The following is a 25,933-nucleotide window of genomic DNA, read 5'->3' on the forward strand; positions in this document are numbered from 1 at the left end:
TGACTTACTAAGCTCATTACTAATTGACAATGAGAAATGATATTATCTCTTAATATCATTAGAACTCCTTCTTACCGTAAATAATTTCTCTAAATCATTTCAGGCATCTCATAGACCATGGATGACACCTAGCATAGCATGTCATGGCCACCCAATCAATAATAAGGAATACCTTAAATGAACCTTTAATCATATGTTACCATGCACTAGAATCTCTTCGTTACAAAATCTCAATTTCAGCTGGAGTCATGGTTAATGTCAAAATCCATTCGCTATGGACATTATGTTCTCTTTTAATTCCAATTATTGATTAATTAGATTTTCTTGTCAGAAACTCTTTTCTGACTAAATCTATCTGTCCTGACTAGAAACTTAAATCATCAAGAACAATTAAATGAACATAGAATTTTTTCCCTCTTTACTTAGGGTAATGGATTCCATCTTGATCAGCACCTATCTCCATATATAACTACTAGGAGCCAGTATATGCCCATATACCTATACACAGTACGAGTATGAAAGCAGTATCAAACTCAAATCACCTATATACAAGATAACTGTGTTATCTCAGGTCTAAAGATTATATGCACTGATATGAGATATGACAATGCATTGACAAGAGTAAACTCCATGTGCTTATCATAAGTGTCACTAGTTCGACCTACTTATCATGTACAAGTGCCTATAATGTTTGTTATGTGATATGAGACTCACCACTCCAACTTATTTATGTCTCATATTAATACTTTGGGAACAAATATGATTACAATCTTTTATGGATAAGTCATGTCCTTTGTGAAGTATCCTAGATTGTGAACCAATTTATGATACTTTGTACTAGAAATACTGTCACTCGTTCTTAACAACTTAAGAATAGAATTTCTAATAAAATATCAATGGACCCTTTCTATTACACATAAATATATTATATAAACAGAAAAGTAAAATTGTCTTTTTATTAATAAAATATGTACAAGATATATACAAAATGATATGCTCTAAGGCATACTACTAACATGGAGTTTACTCTTGTCAATGCATTGTCATATATCATATTGGTGCATATAATCTTTAGACCTGAGATAACACAGTTATCTTATATATAGGTGGTTTGAGTTTGATACTGCTTTCATACTTGTACTGTGTATGGGTATATGGGCATGTGTTGTCTCCTATTAGTTATATATGGAGATAGGTGTTGATCAAGATGGAATCCGTTACCCTAGTAAATAGGGATAAAATCCTATGTTCATTTAATTGTTCTTGATGTTTTAAGTTCCTGGCTAGGATAGACAGATTTAGTTAGAAAAGAGAAATAAGAAAATCTAATTAATCAAGAACTGGAATTAAAAGAGAACATAATGTTCATAGCAAATGGGGTTTAACATTAACCATGACTCCAGCTCAAATTGGGATTTTATAATGGAGAGATTCTAGTGTATGGTAACATATGATTAAAGGTTCATTTAAGGTATTCCTTATTACTGATTGGGTGGCCATGGCATACTATGCTAGGTGTCAACCATGGTATATGAGATACCTGAAATGATTTAGAGAAATCATTTACGGTAAAAAAGAGTTCTAATGATATTAAGAGTTAATATCATTTCTCATTGCCAATAAGTAATGAGCCTAGTAAGTCACACATCTACATAAGCTAATCACCATTTAAAATGTGATTTAATTGATTAATTAAAGAGTTTAATTAATTAATTAAAGAGGTTTGGTTTGCAATAAGATTGCAAAGTCCCTAGCATGGCTTGAAACCAAATCTAGGTTATTGGATGTATAGTATAAATTAAATTTATATTTAATTTGATTAAATATGAATTTAATTGTGAGAAATTAATTAATAAAGATTAATTAATTAATTAATTTATATTTAATATAAATTAATTTGAAGAGGAGAAACCATAATTTTGGGTTGAGAACTCAAATTAAAAGTAAGGGTAAATTGGTCATTTCACATGGTGACATGTGGCACCATGAGATGGTGATATGTGGCACCATGAGATGGTGACACATGGCGCCATATGAGCTTGCCATTTGTCTTCCAATCATGCAAGATGATAAAAATCAAGATTCAATCTACCTTTAATACTTGGCTTGATGAGATTAAGTCAACAAAAGTAAGATTAAATCTAGTAGTGACATGTGATAAGGGAGTTAGTGATATTTTGACCTAAGTATAAAAGGAAAAGAAAGAAGAAACAAAATTAATTTTCTTCCTCTCTTTAAAGTGGACAGCAACTTGGTGTGTCCATCTCCTCTCTTCTTTTCTCACTTGATTCAAAGAAAAATCCCTTGTTTTCTTTGAGTTAGAATTGCTAGAAAAGGTTTATAGTGTCCTAAATACTCATTAACCTTCACTAAAGCACTAAACCCCATCTTCAAGTGGTTGGCAAAGCTTGAGAGGCAAAATTTGGGACTGCCATAGTTGCTTCTTGGTGTGCTTGTAGTGGACAAGCTAGAGGAATAACATTTGGGGTCCTAAGAATATCCTAAGAGGCTTCAATTATGCATCAAGAGGTTAGTACCTAAAAATCCCTCTTTTAGTTAAGGTTTAATTGAATTAAATGTTAATTCACAATCTTTAATGGCAAATGAAATTTTAATGCATGCTAAAATGTGTTTTGGTATGCAATTGGGCATTGGAAATTGATTAGGATTATAAGACACTTGGTATGGTGCATGTAACCTTAGAAATAATTTTTGAAATTCAAGTTTTTAATGCCCTTTATTCATGCTTCCACTCCTTCAATTAGTATCAGAGCCACTATATTTGCCATTAATATTGTTTATGAGGTTTAATTGTGTGATTGGATCAAATTGGGATTGATTTAAAGCTGGTTGGGTGCTCAAGAGGGGCGGTATGAGTGAGAAACATGCCTCAAGGGTGTGTTTGAATTTTTGGCTTAGTTTTTGGGCTCATTATGTAATTGTTGTGTATTTTAAGGCCCATAATTAAGCCCATACCTAATTAAATTATTTAATTAGGAATTTTAATCACACAATTAATTTATGAAAATTGTTTTCATAGAATTAAATTTGGAAAAAGGGTTTCTAAATTTAAATTATTTGAATAAGATTCAAATCTGAATTTTTGGTTGAATATGTGATATTCAATTTAATTTTTAGTATGTATATTTCATTTAATTGTTAAATTTTAATATGCATGATGAATGATCATGGACAATGAAAAGACCAATGTGATTAGATTTATTTCTTTTATTTTTCTTTCGAATATAAAATAATTAATTTTATTTTAGTGGCATGTATTATAAATGTTGTAATAATTTAGGTTGTAATTTCATTTATTTAAGGACTTTAACGTCTGTATTCTTGTAAACTCGTCTTGGTATGCCAAGGATTACAATGTAATTGGATTACAAGAAGATCAAGGAGGTCAAGAGCATTGGTGGGACCAGTGAGAGGAAATCAAGATCAAGTGTTGATTATGTACTCTTTCCGTAACCCTTGTAAAATGAATGAATGAAATACACCTAGAAATGCCCTAATTCAATTCTTGGTGGCTCAGAATTGAATCCTTTAGAAAGTCCATGATCATACCATATTGTTTGTTTATCCATGTATACATGAGATGTATGTGAATGTATGCAAGTATATCATACCATAAGATGATTCGGCTTATTGAGCAGCTGAAACATCTTGATTTTCACATGGATTTCCAACTGCAAACGGATCTGATCCTTCAGTCTCTGCCTGAGTCATTTGGGAATTTTGTGATAAATTTCCAAATGACAAAGCAACAATGTACTTTGGCTAGGTTGCTTAACATGCTGGTTATTACCCAAAAGAATATGCCGGGCAATAAAGGAAAAGAGGTGGCTTTGGTTGCATCTTCTTCTTCTGCTGGAAAGTCCAAAAGAAAGAAGGGCAATAAGAATAAGAAACCTCAAATTCCTAGACCTTCCAAGAAGATAGCCAAACAGAAGGGCAAGATCGAAGCTGACAAAGGCAAGGGAAAGTGTTTCCACTGCCAGAAGGATGGGCACTGGAAAAGGAACTGCCCAAAGTATCTTGCTTCTCTGAAGGACAAGAAGGATAGACCTTCAGAAGGTATGCCTGTATCTTGTTATTTAGATTCTGATGATACTCATATTTCATCTACAGCTTGAGTTTTAGATACTGGTGCTAGTTCTCACATTACTTATAATATACAGGAACTAGCAAATAGTAGCAGCTTGCAGTCACGAGATTTTAGACTCCGGGTTGGCAATGGCTCAACTGTTGAAGCTTTAGCCATAGGATCTAAATCTTTATGCATGTATGAACATGTTTTGTATTTAAATAATATTTTTTATGTACCTGGTGCTTTTAAAAATATCATTTCTATATTTAGTTTGACTAGAAATGGCAATGAATTTCAGTTCACAAATGATGTTTGCAATATTTATTTTAGAAATAAATATGTTGGCTCGGGTTATATGCATTATAGACTTTATTATTTAGATAATAATATTAAATACAAATCTAATGCAAGCAATCTAAATGAATGTAATGCCATGATGAAAATCAACTCAAGTTCAAAATATATTTGGCACTTAAGATTAGGTCATGTTGCAAAAGATAGGATTGCAAAGCTGGTGAAAATGAGAATTTTATCCTCATTGGGTTCTGAACTTACTCCAACTTGTGAATCCTACCTTCAAGGCAAAATAACTAGATCACCTTTTGTTGGACAAGGGTTAAGAGCTGAAAATATTTTGGAATTGATACATAGTGATGTATGTGGTCCATTTAAAGAAGTGGCTAGAGGTGGTTTTCATTACTTTATTACCTTTACTGATGATAAATCAAGGTTTGGGTATTTGTATTTGATGAAATACAAACACGAATCCTTTGAAAAATTTAAAGAATTTAAAAGTGAAGTAGAAAATCAAACAAGAAAAATTTTTAAAACTCTTTGATCAGATCGTGGAGGTGAATACTTAAGTACTGAATTTGATGAATACTTGAAAGAGCATGGCATTGTCTCCCAACTGACTCCTCCAGGAACGCCACAACTGAATAGTGTATCTGAAAAGAGAAATCGTATCCTATTAGATATGGTACGCAGTATGATGAGCTATATTGATATGCTAATCTCCTTTTAGGGATTTGCACTAGAATCAGCTTTGCATATTTTGAATAGGATTCCATCAAAATCAGTTTCTTCCACACCTTATGAGACATGGCATGGAAAAAAAAAATCGAGTCTTAAGCATGTTAAGATTTGGGTTTGTCCAGCTTATATTGAAAAGCTGAACACTGATAAATTGGAAACTAGATCAGAAAAAGGTTGATTTGTTGGATATCTAAAAGAAAGTTTTGGATATTATTTTTATTTGCCTACATCACAAAAGGTTGTGGTAAGTAGAGATGCCATATTTCTTGAACAACAGTTTATTTAAGAAGGTGGCAAAGGAAGGCAAATAGAGTTAAAATTGGAGAATTCTGATCAACCAACAGATCAAATGGATATAAATCCATCTAGTCAACCTACACCTATTGATGAAACATCTACAATAATTCCTCACAGATCGATCAGGATATCTCACCCACCAGTGAGATATGATTTTCTTCATGAAGATGAACAAGAGTTATTTACTCATGAAGAAATAGATCATGGAGATGATCCTCTTACCTATGAAGAGGTTATATCAGATATAGATTCTTCAAAATGGATTGAAGCTATAAAATCCGAAATTGTTCAATGCATAAGAACCAAGTTTGGGACCTTATTGACCCACTTGAAGGTATTGTACCTATAGGGAATAATTGGGTTTTTAAAAAGAAAATTGATTCTGATGGAAAGGTAGAGACCTATAAAGCAAGGCTAGTAGCGAAAGGGTTTCACCAAAGGTAAGGAATCGACTATGAGGAGACTTTCTCGCCTGTTGTCATGCTTAAATCAATTAGGATTCTATTAGCAATAGCTACATACTATAATTATGAGATTTAGCAAATGGATGTCAAAACAGCTTTTCTCAATGGATACATTGATAAAAACATTTTCATGGAACAACCTAAGAGTTTTGAATCCCAAGATGGTTCCAAGGTATGCAAGCTAAAGTGATCCATTTATGGGTTAAAACAAGCTTTGAGGAGTTGGAACATCCGTTTTGAAGAAGCCATTTGGTTTTATAAAAAATGTGGATAAACCATGTGTATATAAGAAAGTTTGTAACACCCTCACTTTAGCCAGTCCGTGCATTCGACTGTTCCAGTGATTAATGTCGGTCCGGACAGTCGGAATATCTGGAACTATATTTAAACTAGAGTGAGGAGTCATAAATAACTCAAATAATGATAATAAAAATTAAAGAAAAATTTTAAAAATAAAATGCACTAAAGTTAAATGGGCCGGTGTCCCGGTGATGGGTGACCCTAACGGGAAGTTGCTGTCTTCATAGCTAGTAGCCCTAAACCCAAGGGAAACCTAGTGAAATAATTTTTGGGACTCCAGATAAGAGTCATTGAGGTTTCGATAGCATTAGAATGCCAAGAAAATGCTTAGAAAATTTTTTTAGATCGGTACAGACAATTTTAGTCTATTAAACAAAATGAAGGGCATTTTGGTCATTTCGTCTTTAGAGATGATTTTTTGCCCACTTGTCCAGTTAAATAAATAACTTATATGACATAAAATATGAATAAAAAGTGATAAAAATTAAATTGAAAATGAGTAGAAAAGAAAAGGAAAGAAAATGAGTTTAATGAGAATATGACATCATTATGAGGTCATTTAAAAAAGCCTCCACCAATCAAATTAAATTAAGCCTTATTAAACCAATCTAAAAAATAGTTAAATGGGCTGAAAATAAAAAGGAATTTCTGCTCCTTCCTCCCATAACCCAACCGATCCTCTCCTTTCACACTCTCCACCATTTTTGCTCAATAAGAGCTTTCTCTCTCCTTCACCTCCACCATAAAACCACTCACCCCCTTCACTAAACTTGATTCTTGCAACTAGAATAGTCTTGAGGCAGCAATTTAAGAGAGAAATCTTGAAGATTAGCAAGCTCAAGTGGTAGTTCTAACAAGTTTAGTGTCCAATATCACTATCTTTCTTTAAATTCATGTTTAGGAAGTGGAATTAAGTGGAAAATTATAAGAAATTGCAATGAAAACCATTGTTATGCACATTATATATTTTTAGTAGCTATGGACACATTAGGGTTGTGGTGAATTCTTTGATTTAAAGTGACATATTAGCTGCCCCTATTATGAATTATATGATTCAATTAGGAGCAAGATGCATGAATTGAAGGCTTTGGTCAATTAGGGTTAGGGTTTTAACACTCAAGGGGGTTGATGCAATTAAATATAAATTAAAGTTGTAATGTTCAATTAGTGACCATTTGGCTATATTTAATGAGGAATTAAAGTGATTTGTGCTAATAGAATTGAGGTTAGATATGCTACCTTTGGTGACCTGCAGGGCTGGATGTAAGTTTAGCAGGTTTGGGCAGCTGTAACTTGAGTTTTGTAGGTTCTTTTTATAACACCCCTATTTGCATAGCCTGGTATATTTCACTATTCCGGTGACCGATGTCGGTTCGGATAATTAAGAAGATTAGAACCATATTTAAGACAACTAGATGAGCCCTGAACACAAATAATAAGTAATTGTCAATTAGTTAAGTATAAATAAGAAAAACAGAACATATGAAGTTAAATGAGCCAAGAGTCACAGCGATTGGTGACTTTCTCGGGAAGTATTGTGAAGTCGATTTAAACTCAAATTTCGAACCGTAAAATGTAACGCTGTGGTCTTTAGGACTATTACGAACACAGTGAAAAAGAGAAAATCATAAAAAAGAATTGTTAAGCCAGTCAAATAATTAGGTCAAGGAGCCGGAAGAAATATTGAATTATTTGCAAACCGGGTTGAACCAGCGAGGGGCAATTTGGTCAATTGATCCCGAGAGCTGACTCCTGACCTAACTGTCAAATAAAATCGGAGAAAAGAAAATTTCAAAGTTGGGAATTAAATTAAAAAACTAATGGAAAAATAAATAAAAAAAAGAAAAAGAAAAAGTGAAAAAGTGATGACATCATCATGCATGATATAATGCATGACATAATAAATCTAATTTTAAATTTTGAAAAGTGAGATAATTATCTACTTAAGTGACCAAATAAAAAAAGAAGAAGAAGAAATTAAATTAAAACAAAAATAATTTTTGTTGTCTTCATCCTCATTGTTGCCGTCCACCTCTCCTCTCTCATCTCTCTCATTTTCTTAACCTCCTCCATTGAGGCTCACTAAAAAGCTTCTTAAACCTAAGATTTGAGCCATAAAATTTATAAATTTCTTAGATAAAACTTGTAGTTGAGTCTTGTTAAGAAGATTGGAAAGAGAAAAATTGAAGAAAGCTTGAAGAATCAAGAAGTTGGAAAGCTCCATTTGAGGTAAGCCCTCTTCCTTAATTTTGATTGAATTATAAGTATAGAAGTAAGATGAAAGTGGTTAGAAATACATGAAAACATGCAAAATCATGCCTATCTAGAACCCTGAGAATTTCGACCAGCAGCAAACTAATGTTGAAATAGGTGATTTTGATGCAAATAATGAAGTGGTTAAGTGTAAGTGAGGGTATGAATACTAAATATGCATTTAGAATTCAACAAATGAGTTAGATATGAAAGTTAGGGTTTGGACCTAGAGTTTTAGAAGAAAAAAATGTGAGAATGTGTTAAATGGTGTATTGGACTTGGTTTGAGGTGAGAAATGGTCATTTGTGACCAATTGGAGTATGTTAGAAGTGTTGGAACCTAATGTAAATTCGGATTGCTTAGGGTCATGCTGCAAGGTCATTTTGAGGGACCAAAACTGAAAATTTACAAGTCCAATTGGTATGAGATCAATTGGGAATGAAAATAAACACAAAATGGAACATTTTTCATTTAGGAATCATGCCCAAAAAGTGACCAAAACCTAGTGAAAAAATTGACCAAATCCGGATTTATATAGTCTGACCTGTACAAAAATGACCAAATGAACAGTATTTGGCCATAACTTGGGCTAGGTAGGTCTAAATGACCTGGAATTTTACCAGTGGACAGCTGAGATATAGAACTAAAACTTTCATGAAGAACACAAACCTAAAACTGCCAGAACCAATTTAGTGCCCAGAAATCTGGGTTAAGTCCAATCCGGCAGCCATGATTCAAATGGCTATAACTTGAGCTACAAAACTCCAATTGGAGTGATTCAAAATGGAGAATAAAGTTAAGACAATAGGGAACATTTTCTATTCTAAAAGTTTTGCCAAATTCTAACAGAAAGATGACCAATGAAACAGTGTAACATAAGATACCAAAACTGAAAAATTACAAATTTGCCTAAAAGACTTAGATTTTGAGTAAACAACCAAACCAACAAATTTAGTAACTAAAATGTGGTATGTGGGTGAAGTTAGAATTCCCATACCTATTAAGCCTTAGAAAGTCAACAAATTGACTTGAATAGTATCGTGAATAGTAACCCCGAGACACAAATTTTAAAGAGCGTCAATTTTAGCATATTAAAACTAGGTATAAGTGAATTTGAATTTATTTTGGATTTCTGATAAGTTGTGATACTGAAACACTGTGAAACTGTGTGTTTCAGTGGAAAAGAATACCGGAAAAGAACCTGAGGAATCGAGTCAAGGCCAAGAGGCGACTCATATAAGGTTTGTGCACAACGTAGAATTTCTGTAAATTTTCTTCTACATATTGTTTTGAATAATTTGAAATATTGAATTGTGACATCATTATGATGAAGTATTTATGATGCTTTTGATTTAAATTATTGAAAGTTATTTGTGTATATTTGAATTGGCAATGTTTAGTAAATTGTTAAGATAAGTTTTGAAACCACAGTGTCATCACTATATATTTGAACACCTCACTAGCATGACTAGTGGGGGTAATCAGTTTTGAATTTTGATTCCTTCTCTGGCTGAAGTGTAGAGGTGTGTGCTAGTAGAAGAAGAAATTGAATGGATATCCATATATTTGAGTTAGCTAGCCTTGTGATGTGACTTCTCCTTAGCCTCTGGCTATTGAGATTATATTTGTTTCGAATGAAATGAATAACTGTGGGTTTTATGAAATTAGTTTTGACACTTCGAAATGAACTTGTTTGGATTAAAATCTCATAATTCATGTTTTGTATTTAATTCTCATATTCAGTCCAATTTTTGAATAAATGTGACTTAAATTCTGCATAAAGATTATTTTAGTATGTTGTGCACCACTGAGTCCTAGTACTCAACGATAGCTGTTATTGCTATCGCAGATATAGAGACTAGAGGAGCAGCAGATTGAGCTGCTGAGGACAGAGGAGCTACTTACTCGAAAGTCTATGGGGTATATTTTATACTCTGACTATAAAAATTTATTTTGATGTATGTAATGTATATAAAGGTATGGACATGTAAAACTGGTCTTGAGCAGTTTGTATAAAGTTTATAATAAATTTTAGTTTGAATTCCTCTTAATGTAAATTTTTTGTAATGATGTATATAAATTATTTTATCTTTAATGAAATATGAATGGAAGTGTTTTGTTTTAAATTGAATGAAATTGATTAATGGTATCTTGATGATTGTTGAATATTGAAAATTATGGATTTGAATTTTTGGAAAATGATAAATGATATTGAAATTGATTGGGATGATTGTGAATTTGAAGAAGTTATTGAGACAAATTATTGGAAGTACTTTTTACAGGAATTTGAAGAACTGTTTTCTCAAAATACAAATGGCACTCTGCCGAAATTTCTGTAAAATTTGCAAAAAAATAAAATGGGACAAAAATTTTTACTAGTTTTAAATCTTCGAATAAATGATTTTAATACCTATTAAAAAATGCCCACCACTTATAAAAGTAAGAAAATTATTTTAAAATCCCTTGTAGGGTACTTAATGAGTTATCGGTAGGTGAAGTTTGGTAGTTCATTAGGTATTTTACAGAATCATGTTATGCCTTACAGAGGGGTAAGGTGTGACATGTTTTAGTGGTATCAGAGCAAAATTTTTGAAGTACATTTTAACTTGTAAATTTGTGTCTTTTCTTCGATAAGTACAACCGCTCAATGTCCTTATTTGTTACATACAGTGAATTACATTATAAATATGAACTAACGGAGGGAATCTCCTTGTATTATTTATTCAAGAGATATCCTACTATAGACTGATATGGAAGAAGGGGATCGCTCATGTCGCAAGGTGTTTTGCGGTCGCCTAGACGAACACTCACCGAAGTGGAAAAGTGAGGAGTCGCCACTTTAATTTTGAGGGAAATTAAAGAAAACCATTTGTGAAAGCAAGTTAAAATGAAACCACTTCAAAAACAGAGATTCTAGGTTCGGGGTCCATGAATGGGTGGGGAAGGTGTTAGGCACCCCACCTCGTCCCTCAACGAGGGTAAGCAGATTTAACTTCACATTCTTCATAGTTAGGAGGGCTTGAAGGGAAATGTTAATCCTTTTGACCGAAAGGAATGTTTGATTTTTCACTAATCCGGATTACCCAGATACATAAGTAAATGAGACAACCTTAGTGAGTTGCTATTGCGTATTTTATTTCAGGGGGATCTTCTTACGTATTTGTTAAAATTTAATTTGGAAGTCGGATAAGAAATCTCCTCCGATCTCCTATAAATATTTATTAAAATTTTTTGGGTTGAGAATCGGATAAGAACTCTCCTCCGACCTCTTTTAAATATTGGTTCAAGTTTTTAGCTTGAGGATTGAATAAGAACTCTCCTCCGATCTCTTTTAAATATTGGTTAAAATTTTAAGCTTGAGGATCGGATAAGAACTCTCCTCCGATCTCTTTTAAATATTGGTTAAAATTTTAAGCTTGAGGATCGGATAAGAACTCTCCTCCGACCTCTATTAAACATTTATTAAAATTCTGGGCAAGGATCGGATAAGAACTCTCCTCCGACCTCTTTTAATATTTATTAAAATTTTAGCTTGCGGATCGGATAAGAACTCTCCTCCGACCTCTTTTAAATTATTTGTTAAAGTTTTAGGTGAGAATAGGATAAGAATCCTCCTCCGATCTCTTTTTAAATTATTTGCTGAAATTCTGGTTGAGGATCGGATAAGGACTCCCTTCCGTTCTCTTTTATTTAAATGATAGTCGGATAAGGACTTTTCCAATCTTTCTAAATTTTACCTATCGAGAGGAGCTAAGGTTAAGGGTTCTGACATTCAAAGGTGTCAGGGGGTCTGAGTAAGACTTCTTTAACTTATTGGTACCTTAGGACTGGGCAGGGGATACCAAATCGAATTCTCCGACCTTCCTATATGGTCACCTCACCAGCACTTTTCGATACCCGATCTATTCCATCTAGTTATCCAAAGTTTGGTTTTACTCTGTCTTATGACGTCTTGCCCAATAATCTATTGAGTTATTCTAGTGACTCGGCTTCACCATTTTCCTGGCTTATTATTTAGACCTTTCATTATTTCGAAGGGACTCTTAAATTGCCGTTACCTACATTTTATCCAACCACTTATACATTACTCGGGATGAGATGACTTGCGTTCAGAAATAATAGAGAAAAAGTATAGATTGGCCGACACGGAAATAAACTAGAACATAACCTTTCTTTGTATTTTTTTTAGCATGCTCTGAACTTAAAGAAAATAACATGCATAAAAGGACAAAGGAAGTACGTAAAACAGGAACTAAATAAGATGGCAATATGAACACTGACCTGTAGGGAGTCGAATCTATTGAACTAACTACAGAATCACAAAATGTAATAAGATCGCAGGTTGATATCCAGAAGACTAAGGTTCGCCTTGAAACAAAGAGTGCTTTGCTAAAATGCAATCGAGTCAGAATTGTACCCGAGTTTAAATGAGATTGAGCATGGACGATGGAAGTAGAAATAAAGATAACAAGGAACTGAAAAGGTGAGCGTTACGGGATAATGAACGAGCTGAAAATGGAGAGTTTCAGTGTTCAAAATCTTTTTAAGAAAACACTTCAGAAAACTGGTTTCAAAAGTTCTTCTTATGAAAGCAGAGTAACGATCTGAATTAAATTTCAGAGTTCTTCCGCTATGGTGACTACCTCCTTTCCTTTTTTTTGTCCCTTTGAACAGTTTTCATGCAGGTATTTATAGGAACCGGGTGCTCCCCATGAAGGGTCAGGATCTATTTTGAGGGAGATGGAGGGTCAAGATTTCGAAGGACATGATCTGAGGCTCAGGAATTAAAGAGGATCAGAACGGACGGCTGAGATCCCCTTCAGAATATTTGTCATTTTCTTCTTCTAATCTGACAGTCCCAAATTCTCTTGTCCGGGGCAATCCGAGGGCTGGGAGTGAAAGGCGCTGATCTTGTCGTTTTCTTCTTCGATCCGAGGGCTCCGAGCTCGTCCTTACAAGTAAGATCAACGGTGGAGATTAGGATGTACAGCGCTGTCTTGACGTACTCTGGCGCATGTCAGAAATGCGGGCGATTCTGGGGCGTGCGGTTGAGATTTCTCCTGCATCGCTTTAACTACCTCGGCTCTGATATAACGACAGTGGTAGGCGCCTTATTCTCTTTGTTTTCTGCTCTCTCTTCCTTTCCGATCTTCTTAACATGATCCTTCTCCGATCTTTTATATCGACCTCCCATCTTCCGATCTGTATCGTTCCGGTCCTCCCCTTAATCAGGTCCGGTCTGGTCAAAGCATTAATTTCCCTCGATTCCCAAAACGTCCGCTTCATTTTCTGCTTAGCAATAAATGCTTGATCTCCCTCTATATATACCCCTGACCAAAAAACTTTCTCCATTCTATTTTCCTCTTTTCCTCCTTACTTTCCTGCTCTAGTTGTTCCGGCAGTTGTTCCGGCCATGATTATGGTTTTTGATCTTTTTCCGATGGACCTTTTTATTCCCCGACTGAAAATTTATGATCCCGGTGATCGAAGAATCGTAATGACCTCATCTGATGATGGTGAGAGAACTGGACTAATTAACCGATCTGGATCACGGACCTCTATCGTGCCGATCTCGAATCATTCGACTGATTCAAATGGCGAAGTGATTTCGAGCGAGAAGACTGCTAATATTCCCCTTAACACCAGCGACTGCCCCTTGGCGTTCATCTGGCTCCTCCCCGCACTGGGTGTTCCGACAGCGACTCGGTTTCGAGCGGTAACATCGATGACGACGTCTCTTATCTTCATGGGAGTCATAGTCACCCCATCTGAGCTGTACATCTATCCGATGTCAATAGCTGGTCTCCACATCTTTTGACTCAGCCACGAGACTAGGCTTTGACATAGGCCTTTAGATGGGATGTTTCACCGGTCTCTAGAGATTGCCCAAATGATGTATTTTATTTTCAATGTAATCTGATCTCTAGAGATCACCGAAATGATGTAGTCCAATTTTAATGCAATCCGATCTCTAGAGATCGCCCAAATGATGTAATCCGATCTTTTGGAAATAAAGGTTTTATTTTGTCAATTATCATCTTATTATTATTGCATTAATTATTTTCCGATCTCTGAAGTATTTACCCGATCTGACCTTTAATTTAAATGACCCTAAACCGATCCGCAATTCAAAAGATTTATCTTAATCTGCCGATCTCCAGTTAGCCGATCTCTTTATGGAATTTCCGGAATATTCATGAGATGTGTCAAAAATAGCTGGTAGATATCGCTGACCAATGCACCGCCTGGGATGCCGTGAGCATTTAATGCTCGGATGAGTATAAATAGGGGTGGGGTTAGCCAGTTACTCCCTTATGTCATTTTCAGTCTCTTGCGAACAACTTCAAAATTCTCCCATTTTCTCAAATTCTTCCGACACCGATCAGACTCCGGTAAGGGCTTTGATCTTTCTTTTAGTTTAAATTCTTTATTTCCTTTGAAAATGAGCGGTGCCGAAGGTCAGAGAGCAACGAGCCCCCCTTCTATTCAGTTCTCGTGGTCATCTGATGAAGTAGAGGTGGTAGGACCGATCGGGCGACCTGAACCTCCTCCATCGTCTGTTCCCGCCCGTGGCCAAGCAGGATCTTCAAAGCGAACACATTCTTCAGGGAGAGAGAATCTTCCCATGGACGAGCTGCCATCGGTCTTGCAAGAAACCGACCTACAATCGTTCAGCCAGGAGTACAACATCGAGCCTGATTCGTACGAGCTCATCCGGCGTCACGGTGATCTTCGTGCCGATCACTTCTTCGAAGAGAATGACATGATCATGGTATACGAGGAACAGTTAAAGGCCGGTCTACGGTTTCCTCTGGACGACTTTTTTAAGGAAGTTTTGAAATATCACCAAGTGTGCATCGCCCAAGTTCACCCGAACTCGTGGCGGATCTTAGTAGCCTTCCGAGGCCTATGTCGAGCTAAGGGGCTCCGACCTACAGCTAAAGTGTTCGCTGAACTGCACCGGCTAACTCGTCGAAAGGACGACGAGTATTGGTTCTTCCAAGCGAAACCACACTGTGGGCTTTTCACCGATCTGCCCTCCTCCCTGAAGAATTGGAAGAACCGATTCTTCATTCTAAGGAGCAAAATTCCGAACGGCTTCGAGGGTTTTCCTCGTAGCTGGCTGCACCAAGGCCCCTTGCTCACGAAGCACATTGCCCTAAATAGGGAAGAGGGCGCAATGGTGATGGAGTTGAAGGAGCAGGCGTCCAGAGAGAAGTTCTCTTGTTTGGATGCAGTGACTGCCGAACTGCATCACTGGACAATGGAGTTGATCACCGGCAAAGATCGCGAACTTCGGCTCTCTGACCTCGGCATCGGTATTTTCTACATCTCAGATCTCAGGACCTTAGCGATCTCACTGACCTCTTCTTTGTGCAGGTATGGCAAGCGGCGAAGCCTCCAAGGAGAGCCGGAAGCGAAAGAGGGAGATCTCCTGGAAGGTACAGGAGATGAAGCGGCCGAGGAATGCGCACACCTGCATGAGCCCGGGGAAATACAAGAAGGCTCGTCTCAACCTTCGGGACCGGTGGTCGTAGAAGTGGTCCGATCCCCTCCTCGCCGGGAAGAGCCGCCTCCACCTCCTCCAGTTGCTCCGAGCGCAGAAGAGGGTCCTTCTCAACCTTCTGTGAGGCCCCTTTCTCGAGGCGCTCAAGTTCTGATCCACTCGCTAGAGAAGAACCGAACTGTTCGGGAAAACCCAGGTTTTGCTAAGGTATTGTGATCCACCATCTGCCTTTGGGAGGACCGGGATAGGCTGTCCCCGGACAACCTTGATGACATCCAGACCCGATCCATGAGCTTGAACGTGGAGTGCCTAGTGAACCAGCACATCATACGGGAGAAGGCGCATCGCCTGGGTAAAGAGGTCGAGAGGATGGGTCATGAAGCAGCTTCCCTCCGATCTCAACTTTCATCCGCTCAGGGCTACATATCTCAAATTGAGGGGCGAATGAAGTTCTATGAGGACAAGCTGGCCGAGAAAGCTCATGTCCTGGCTGAACGAGATCATGCTCTTGAAGAAGTGCAAGCACTCCGAGCCGATGAAGCTGCTCACCTTGCTGAGGAGCTCAAGGCAAAAGAAGAAGAGATGGTGACCGGAGTGGACGGCGTTTATGTGAATGCTCACAGAGATCTCCTGGCCGAGCTCAAGAAGCGTTATCCTGAGGAGAACTTCTCTTGGATGGCCAACCTGGCTCCCGAGGATGAAGGTGAGGATAGCGAGGAGGAGGCTGAGGGTGAGAGAGGAGATGGACAAAATGTAGATCAGGCTGGTGGTGATCCCCCAGCCGAATGACTTGTACAAATTCTGAAATGAAATGAAATGAAATGCCTCTTTTGTTCGGTGAATGGTTGTGATCGGAAAATTTCTAAATTATTTAAACACTTGATTATCTGAGTATATCGAAGCAACTGAAAGTGATTATTAACCTAAGTGTGAGAGATCGGAAAACACAATGAGCATGAGATCGGTAGGGAACCAACGCTAAACGGGACTCGATTAAAATTGGAAATTTGACGAACCCACTTAAGATCGGGATCATCATTACACTGGATTGGAATCTTAACTTGATTATTCCTAAACTTAAATTAAGAGATCGGCAATAAGACCGGTGACATAAAGATATAGTGTCGGTTCAATTTTGTTTGACAAGAGAGATCGGGAATGTACTTGACTGGTCAGGAAATTTGACAATTGGCTTGAGAGATCGGTGAGTGACTTGAGAGACCGGTAAGGCTTTAACTGATACGAGGACTTAGCATTGATTCAATTCTCTGTGAAGAGGGATCAGAAATGTGGTTAAATGGCAAGGAGAGGTCGAAAATGTAATTGGCTGGCAAAGGGAGACTTAATGCTGGGGATCAGTTTCGAAGTTTATTGATTCTGGGGGTCGGCCAAAATATGGTGTCGACAGCTGCCCCTCTTTACATAATTTCTATTAAAGGGAAAAATTTCCCGTGTAGGAATTATGTAAAGATTCAGACCCATATTTTGGGCGTTTAGAGCCTACTTAAGTAAGTGACCTAGAGATGCTAGAAAATTAAAATCAACTTAGATCAAGGAACCAGAGGTTGATAACAGGAAATTTAAATTGCGGGAAATTAAAATCAACTTAGATCAAGGAACCAGAGGTTGATAACAGGAAATTTAAATTGCGGGAAATTAAAATCAACTTAGATCAAGGAACCAGAGGTTGATAACAGGAAATTTAAATTGTGGAAAATTAAAATCAACTTAGATCAAGGAACCAGAGGTTGATAGCAGGAAATTTAAATTGCGGAAAATTAAAATTAACTTAGATCAAGGAACCAGAGGTTGATAACAAGAAATTTAAATTGCGGGAAATTAAAATCAACTTAGATCAAGGAACCAGAAGTTGATAACAGGAAATTTAAATTGCAGGAAATTAAAATCAATTTAGATCAAAGAACCAGAGGTTGATAACAAGAAATTTAAATTGTGGGAAATTAAAATCAACTTAGATCAAGGAACCAGAGGTTGATAACAGGAAATTTAAATTACGGGAAATTAAAATCAACTTAGATCAAGGAACCAGAGGTTGATAACAGGAAATTAAAATCAACTTAGATCAAGGAACCAGAGGTTGATAACAGGAAATTTAAATTGCGGGAAATTAAAATCAACTTAGATCAAGGAACCAGAGGTTGATAACAGGAAATTTAAATTGCGGGAAATTAAAATCAACTTAGATCAAGGAACCAGAGGTTGATAACAGGAAATTTAAATTGCGGAAAATTAAAATCAACTTAGATCAAGGAACCAGAGGTTGATAACAAGAAATTTAAATTGCGGGAAATTAAAATCAACTTAGATCAAGGAACCAGAGGTTAATAACAGGAAATTTAAATTGCGGGAAATTAAAATCAACTTAGATCAAGGAACCAGAGGTTGATAACAGGAAATTTAAATTGCGGGAAATTAAAATCAACTTACAAAGCAAGTCTAATCCCGACACGAGGAATTCTTCCTTGATGAAGTGTACTTAACAGGAACCCAAAGGCCAATGATTAATGGAGGATGAGTTGCAAGACTTGACCTATGACCCCATTTCTTCAAATGCCCCTCTTCAGTTTTTCTGACTTTCTCCCGAAAAGTGCCCTTGCGGATTTCCACTTCCCTTTCGTCTATTTGACTAGAAGCGCCCTTCCGGGTTTTCACCTCTAGTTTTTTTTTTTTTGGCTCGCTCTTTCAGGACGCCCTTTCGGGTTTTCATTCCTCACTCATTTTACAGAAAGCGCCCCTTCGGGGTTTTCGCTTTCTTTCACATATTTTGCTAGGGGTGCCCTTTCGGATTTTCACCCCTACTTTCCTTTTTCTCCAAGTCATTCCCTGCAAATCTCATAGTAAAGTACGTGAGGTTATCAATTGTCAAATCCTAATCTTATGGCAAAAATTTTAACTGATTAATAGCGCATTAAATAACGAGATTGCAGAAGGATAATGTTAAAGAATGAGTATAAGGGAAAGATAAAAGCATAGGGAATGAAGTATGACTTTATTACGGTTTTAATAAAAACAAAGATAGAGTTTCAAAGGAAAAGGGTACAAGGATAGATCTCACATATTCCTTGTGATTAGCTTTGAAGTCCCTTAACTGCCATTATTTCTAGTACTCTGAAGTCTCATGCCATGACGGTTTATTTCCCTTCTTGGTTTCGTGCTCCTTTCCTTATTTCTCCCTTTTGGTTCTTGGGATGCCCTTTCGGGTTTTCACCCCTAGATTTTTTTTTTTACTCGCTTTTTACGATGCCCTTTCGGGTTTTCATCCTTCACTCATTTTACAGAAAGCGCCCTTCGAGGGTTTTCATTTTCTTTCACACATTTTGCTAGGAGCGCCCTTTTGGGTTTTCACCCCTACCTTTTTTTTTTTTTTTTTTTTTAGGCATAGTATCTCTTGACGGTGTCAGCATTCACAGGTCTTGGAAGTTCTTCACCGTCCATGTGGGTTAAGATCAAGGCTCCTCCGGAAAATGCCTTTTTAACCACATAGGGTCCCTCGTAGGTTGGTGACCATTTGCCCCGGGGATCGTTTTGATTTGGTAACACTTTCTTCAGAACTAAGTCCCCGGGTTGGAATTCGCGTGGGCGAACGCTTTTGTCAAATCCCCTGGCCATTCTCCTCTGGTATAACTGCCCATGACATGCTGCTGCTAGCCTTTTATCGTCCAGCAAGTTTAATTGATCCAACCTCGACTGGATCCATTCTGACTCATCAATCCCTGATTCCTTCAGAATCCTTAAGGAAGGAATTTCAACTTCAATAGGTAGTACTGCTTCCATCCTGTAAACCAGTGAGTAAGGAGTTGCACCAGTTGAGGTCCTTACAGAAGTCCGGTATGCGTGAAGAGCGTAGGGAAGCATATCATGCCAATCCCTATATGTGACCGTCATTTTCTGGATTATCCTCTTGAGGTTTTTGTTTGTAGCTTCCACCGCTCCATTCATCTGGGGGCGGTACAGGGAGGAATTGAGATGTCGGATCTTGTATTGATCACACAATTTCTGAATCTTCGGACCATTCAAATTTTTGGCATTATCAGTGACGATTTCATTAGGGAGGCCGTGCCGGCAGATGATGTTAGTTCTGAGGAATTTGAGAAATGTGTTCTGCGTAATGTGGGCGTAGGATGTCATTTTGACCCATTTGGAGAAATAGTCGATGGCTACTAGGATAAATCTTTGCCCATTGGATGCCTTAGGGTTGATGGGACCAATCACATTGATGCCCCACATTGCGAAAGGCCATGGTGAGACGAGGTTGAACAATTTGTGAGGCGGAACATTTATCGGATCTACGTAGATCTGACACTTATGGCATTTCAGGAAATATTCGATGCAGTCCTTTTCCATGGTGGTCCAGAAATATCCCCGTCGCATGATTTGCTTAACCATCATATGTCCATTAGTATGGGTGGCACAGTTCCCTTCATGAATCTCGAAAAGGATTTTATTCGCTTCCTTTGCATCCACACATCTCAACAATTCGCCGTTAGCTCCTTTTGTATAGGATTTCTCCACTGGGGAAGTATCCCAATGCTAATCTCCGAATCATCTTCCTTTCGTTCTTGCTCGCCCCTGGAGGGAATTCTCTGGTTCTGATATAAAGCAAGATGTCATGGTACCAAGGTTTACCATCAGGTTCTTCTTCAATCATGAAGCAGTAAGCCGGCTCACTTCTTGCTTTAATCTTTAACACCTGAGTCGTTTGCCCTTTTTGCATTTGAGCCATAACAGCCAGGGTGGCTAAGGCATCTGCAAATTGATTTTTGTCTCGACTAAGGTGAGTGAAAGAGATTTCTTCGAATTTCTTTATTAGCTCCAGTAAGTACTTCTGATATGGGATTAGCTTTGGATCCTTAGTTTGCCATTCTTCCTTGACTTGGTAAATGATCAGAGCTGAGTCTCCATACACCTCCAACTTTCTGATTTTCATTTTGATAGCAGCTTGTAGACCCATTACGCAAGCTTCATATTCTACGATGTTGTTGGTGCAGTCAAATCTCAACTTGATAGCTATTGGAAAGTGTTTCCCATCCGGGGATACCAATACAGCTCTGATTCCATTACCAGACAAATTGACAGCTCCATCGAAATACATTTCCCAAACATCAGCTGGTTCTTCTTCTTCGCAGTCTACTACATTAATATGCTCATCAGGGAACTCAAAATCCAGAGCTTCATAATCCTGGATAGGGTTTTCTGCAAGGAGATCAGCGATCACGCTACCCTTCACTGCTTTCCGGGTCATATAGATGATGTCATACTGGGAGAGTATGACTTGCCACTTGGCTATCCTTCCTGGCACGAATGGGCTTTCGAATACATACTTGATGGGATCCATTCTGGAAATGAGCCATGTCTTGTGATTCAACATGTAGTGCTTGAGGCGATTTGCTGTCCAAGCTAGTGCACAGCAAGTTTTCTCTAGGAAAGAATACCTTGACTCACAATCATTGAACTTTTTGCTCAGGTAATAAATTGCTCTTTCCTTTCAGTCGGTATCATCGTGTTGCCCCAAAACACATCCCATTGAGTTTTGCTGGACTGCCATATACAGGATCAGAGGCCTTCCCGCCACTGGTGGAACCAATACTGGTGGGTTGGACAAGTACTGCTTGATTTTCTCAAAAGTCTCTTGGCAAACTGAATCCCATTGAGGGGTGTTATTCTTTCGGAGTAGTCTAAAGATAGGCTCAGCCTTAGCGGTGAGATTAGAAATAAATCTCGATATGTAGTTCAACTTCCCCAAGAAACTGCGTACCTCCTTTTCTGTTTTTGGGGATGGCATCTCTTGAATGGCTCGAACTTTGTCCGGATCAACTTCAATTCCCTTTTCACTCACTATGAATCCCAACAACTTTCCAGATTTGGCTCTGAATACGCATTTGGCAGGTTTTAGTTTCAGCTGGTATTTCCTGAGTCTTTCAAATACTTTCTTCAGCACCCGCACATGGCTTTCTTCTCCCTGGGATTTGATGATCATATCATCCACGTACACCTCCACTTCTTTATGCATCATATCGTGGAATAATGTAACCATAGCGCGTTGATAAGTGGCGCCGGCAGTCTTTAACCCGAAAGGCATGACCCGATAACAAAATACCCCCCATTGAGTGATGAAAGCGGTTTTCTTTTTGTCTTCCTCATCCTTTGGGATTTGATTGTACCCAGATGCCCCATCAATGCATGAACATCTGCCCAATCCCGCAGCATTGTCTACTAACACATCAATGTGGGGGAGAGGGAAATCATCCTTTAAGCTTGCTCTATTAAGATCCCTGTAATCAATGCACACCCTAACTCTCCCGTCCTTCTTCATTACCGGGACAACGTTAGCTATCCATTGGGGATACTTGACTACTTCCAGGAACCCAGCGTCATACTGTTTCTTGACCTCGTCCCTAACTTTGAGCAGTGTGTCAGGATTCATTCTTCTTAGCTTCTGCTTCACCGGGATTGTCCCTGGAATTAGGGGAATTTTATGCGTCACTATCTGGGGGTCCAGACCAACCATATCATCATAGCTCCAGGAAAATACGTCCAAGAATTCTCTGAGCAAATTGATCATATCTCCCAATTCCTCACTCTCCACAACCTTAAGTTCCCTCTTCACTTCTTTCGTGCCTAAGTTTATGGTGCGTGTTTCATCGCCACAAGGCACTAGGGAAGGTTCATCCCTTTCATCGCTTTCTTCTGTGAGCTCTACCACATAATCACTTGAAGTAATGGCAGTTATGGGGATTTCAAAATTAACCAGAGGAATTTCCGAGTCTATTGAATTATTAGGTGTTAATTGATGAATGGTCCTGAATGAACGAAAATAGAATATATTATAAGGATGGAATTCAAATGGAGAAAAGAATTGGAAATAAATGTGCTATTAATTCATTAAAAATTTTTGACATAAGAAAAGGGTCCATTTACAATGTTACACTTGCCACCATGGACAAAATGATCAAGTGTAGATAATCAAAGGTACTTTACTCGAAATCAAGTACAGGGATGTCCTCTGCTGTCTAGTTATCCAACTCTTGCCCCTCAGCTATTGGAGAGACCAGAGCCTCATACAAGGAATCTAGGTGGATGATGTCAATGGATGGTTCATTAGGTGATTCTTCAACCTTTGTCAGATTTTCGATGACCGGTTTAGTGAAGACCTCTGTGATTCTCGGGACTAGTTTCATTTTCCCGATTTTCTGGTCAAATCTCTGATCCCGAAGTCAATTCCTCATCCAGAATCGGCCATCCATAAGGGCATCCTCCTCATAACCCAATCCGCAACGGCCTATCTTCTGGACAGCCGGTATGGGTTCAACGATTCCTTGTAATGGGTGCCTAAACCCTTGCCCTCTTCGTACCCATTTCTTGACATCACTTTGGCTACCATAGCCATAGCCCCTTCATTTCTGCTTTCTTGTAATTCAAGGGCCTGGAAAGAGCTTTCCAATGATTCCTCAGCAGCTTCCACATAGGGAAGTGATTATGGCTTGGTGACCAAAATGGCTTCTTCCCCTCTCACAGTGATGATTTTGCCGTCCATGATGTATTTTATCTTCTGATGCAAGGTTGAAGGAATGGCATTCGCTGAATGGATCCACGGCCTGCCCAGCAACATAGTGTAGGCCGGTTTAATATTCATCACCTGGAACGTGACGTTGAAGGTACATGCGCTAATTTGAAGTGGCAAGTCAATATCTCCCAATACTTCTCTTCTGGTACCATCAAAGGCTCTTAACACCATAGCACTTTGACGTATATTTGATTGATCGACTGGCAACCTTGCCAAGGTAGCACTAGGCAGTACATTGAGGGCTGATCCGTTATCAATAAGGACCTTGGCTACTATACAACCATTACATTTCACTGTCACATGCAGAGCTTTAGTGTGCCTTAAACCCGCAGGGTCTATCTCGTCTTCCGAGAAAGTAACAAAACTGGATGCCTGGATTTGTCCCACTATTTTCTCAAACTGCCCCGGTGTGATGTCGGGGTTTACGAAGGCTTGATCCAGGATTCTCTGCAAGGCCTGTTGGTGCACTTCTGAGCTCAGGATCAGCGATAACAGTGAAATTCGAGCAGGTGTCTTTCTCAACTGCTCCACCACATCATACTCACTCTGTTTCATTATTTGGAGGAACAGTTCCTCCTCTTCTTTAGGTTCGGCAGGTTCTACTTCCTCCATCTTCTTAACCTCCTCTTCTGTATTCTTTAGTGACTCTCCCATTTTTACTTTCCCTTTCCTCTTTTCTTTCTCTTCGTTCCCGTAATACCTCCCACTTCGAGTTATGAACTCGACTTCTTGCTCAAGCGAGGAGGATTTTGTGGAAGTGACGGGCTGAAGATTAACTTGGGGAGTAGTACTGGTGGTAGGTACGGCATAAGTCATTTTAAAATGCTCATGAGGAGTGAAACATGGTTTTGGTGGTGTTGGAGGTGAGGCAAGATTAGGAGCTGATGTACTGCTTGACGCTCCTTGAGTGAAAACTTGGAAATTATAGTTCCAAGGGACAGCGTGAGTATTGGTGACAGGGAGCTGAGGCGGAGTTTGGATAACCGTTACTGGCGGTGAGGCTACTGGGGGTGAGAAGGTGATTCTGGGTTTAGAGGTAGAAGTATTCTGGCTGTATCTAGTTGTGTTCACTCCCCCTTCCATCTTCGACCTTGTCTGGCATCTCAGAACTTTGAGGGATAATAAGTTCTGAACCTCTTGCTTGAATCCCTTACAGTCCCGCAGCTCATGATCAGCTGCCCCTCCATGGTAAGGACATCCCGTATTCTTTACTGACCCTGATACCTGAGGGCAAAGGTAGCCTTCCCTCATTGCCATGGCAAAAATTTCCTCAAAGTGAGGAATCAGCTCGTCTACCTCCAGTGTCGACCTTTCTCCGTCAGATTCTATCATATTTACACCATTGCCCGTATTATGGTTGGGCAATGGGTTTGAGGTAACATTAGGGAGGGAACCATTTCCCTCAATTTTTAGCCACCCGTTCCGGATTAAAGCGTGCACTCTCCCCCTGAGTGCTCCACAGTTGTCAGTTGAATGCCTTTGTGCTCCTCCATGATACTCACAACAGGCAGTGGCATCATACCACCTGGGATATGGAGGCTGAATTGGGTCTAGGGGAACTGGTACTATCTGGTTTATACTGATTAAGTATCGGTATATTTCACTTAGTGGGAGGGGAAGGGGTGGATCAGAATTTCTTGGTGGTCTCGGGTTATTTGGGGGTGGTCTGGGTTGGTTAGGTGGAGAAAGCGGTCTGGGTTGATAATTTGCAGGTGGTGGGTATTGTGGGCGCGGGTATGGATAATTTGGGAACAAAGGTGGGACATTTGCAATTGTTTGGCCATGAGGGGAGGGGTATGGCCGATAGTTATTCTGGGGAAGTGGGGAATAATTGTTCTGCCGGGTGATGGAATGCACCTCACCTTCTCTCTTTTTGCCAAAGCTGGCAGTCTTCTTTGCAGGATTCTCATTCACCTACTGCAGTCGCCCCATCCTTAGGTTGGCCTCTATTCTCTCACCAGCTTGGATGATATCCAAGAAGCTGTTGGAAGTGTTCCCAATCATCAAATTGAAATAGGGGGCCTTCAATGTCTCAATGAACAGGGAACATAGTTCATTGTCGGTCACCGGAGGGTATACTTCCGCTGCCTTTTCTCTCCATCTCTGGGCATACTGCTTGAAGCCTTCCCTGTCTCTCTGTACTAGGTTCTGGAGGTCCCTCCTTGTGGGTGCCACATCATAATTGAATTTGTATTGCTTCAAGAAGGTATCAGCCAAATCTTTCCAGGAGCGCAGCTTGCTCCTGTCCAATTGTATGCACCATCTTAGAGCTGCTCCGGAGAGGCTCTCGTGAAAGAAGTGAATGAGAAGCCTGTCATCTTCTGTTAGGGCAGGCATTTTGGCAATGTAGGTTGCTAGGTGAATGCGGGGATCTGAGTTCCCAGTGTACTTGTCGAAAT

Source organism: Hevea brasiliensis, chromosome 2, assembly GCF_030052815.1.
Source record: "Hevea brasiliensis isolate MT/VB/25A 57/8 chromosome 2, ASM3005281v1, whole genome shotgun sequence".
Classification (NCBI taxonomy): Eukaryota; Viridiplantae; Streptophyta; class Magnoliopsida; order Malpighiales; family Euphorbiaceae; genus Hevea; species Hevea brasiliensis.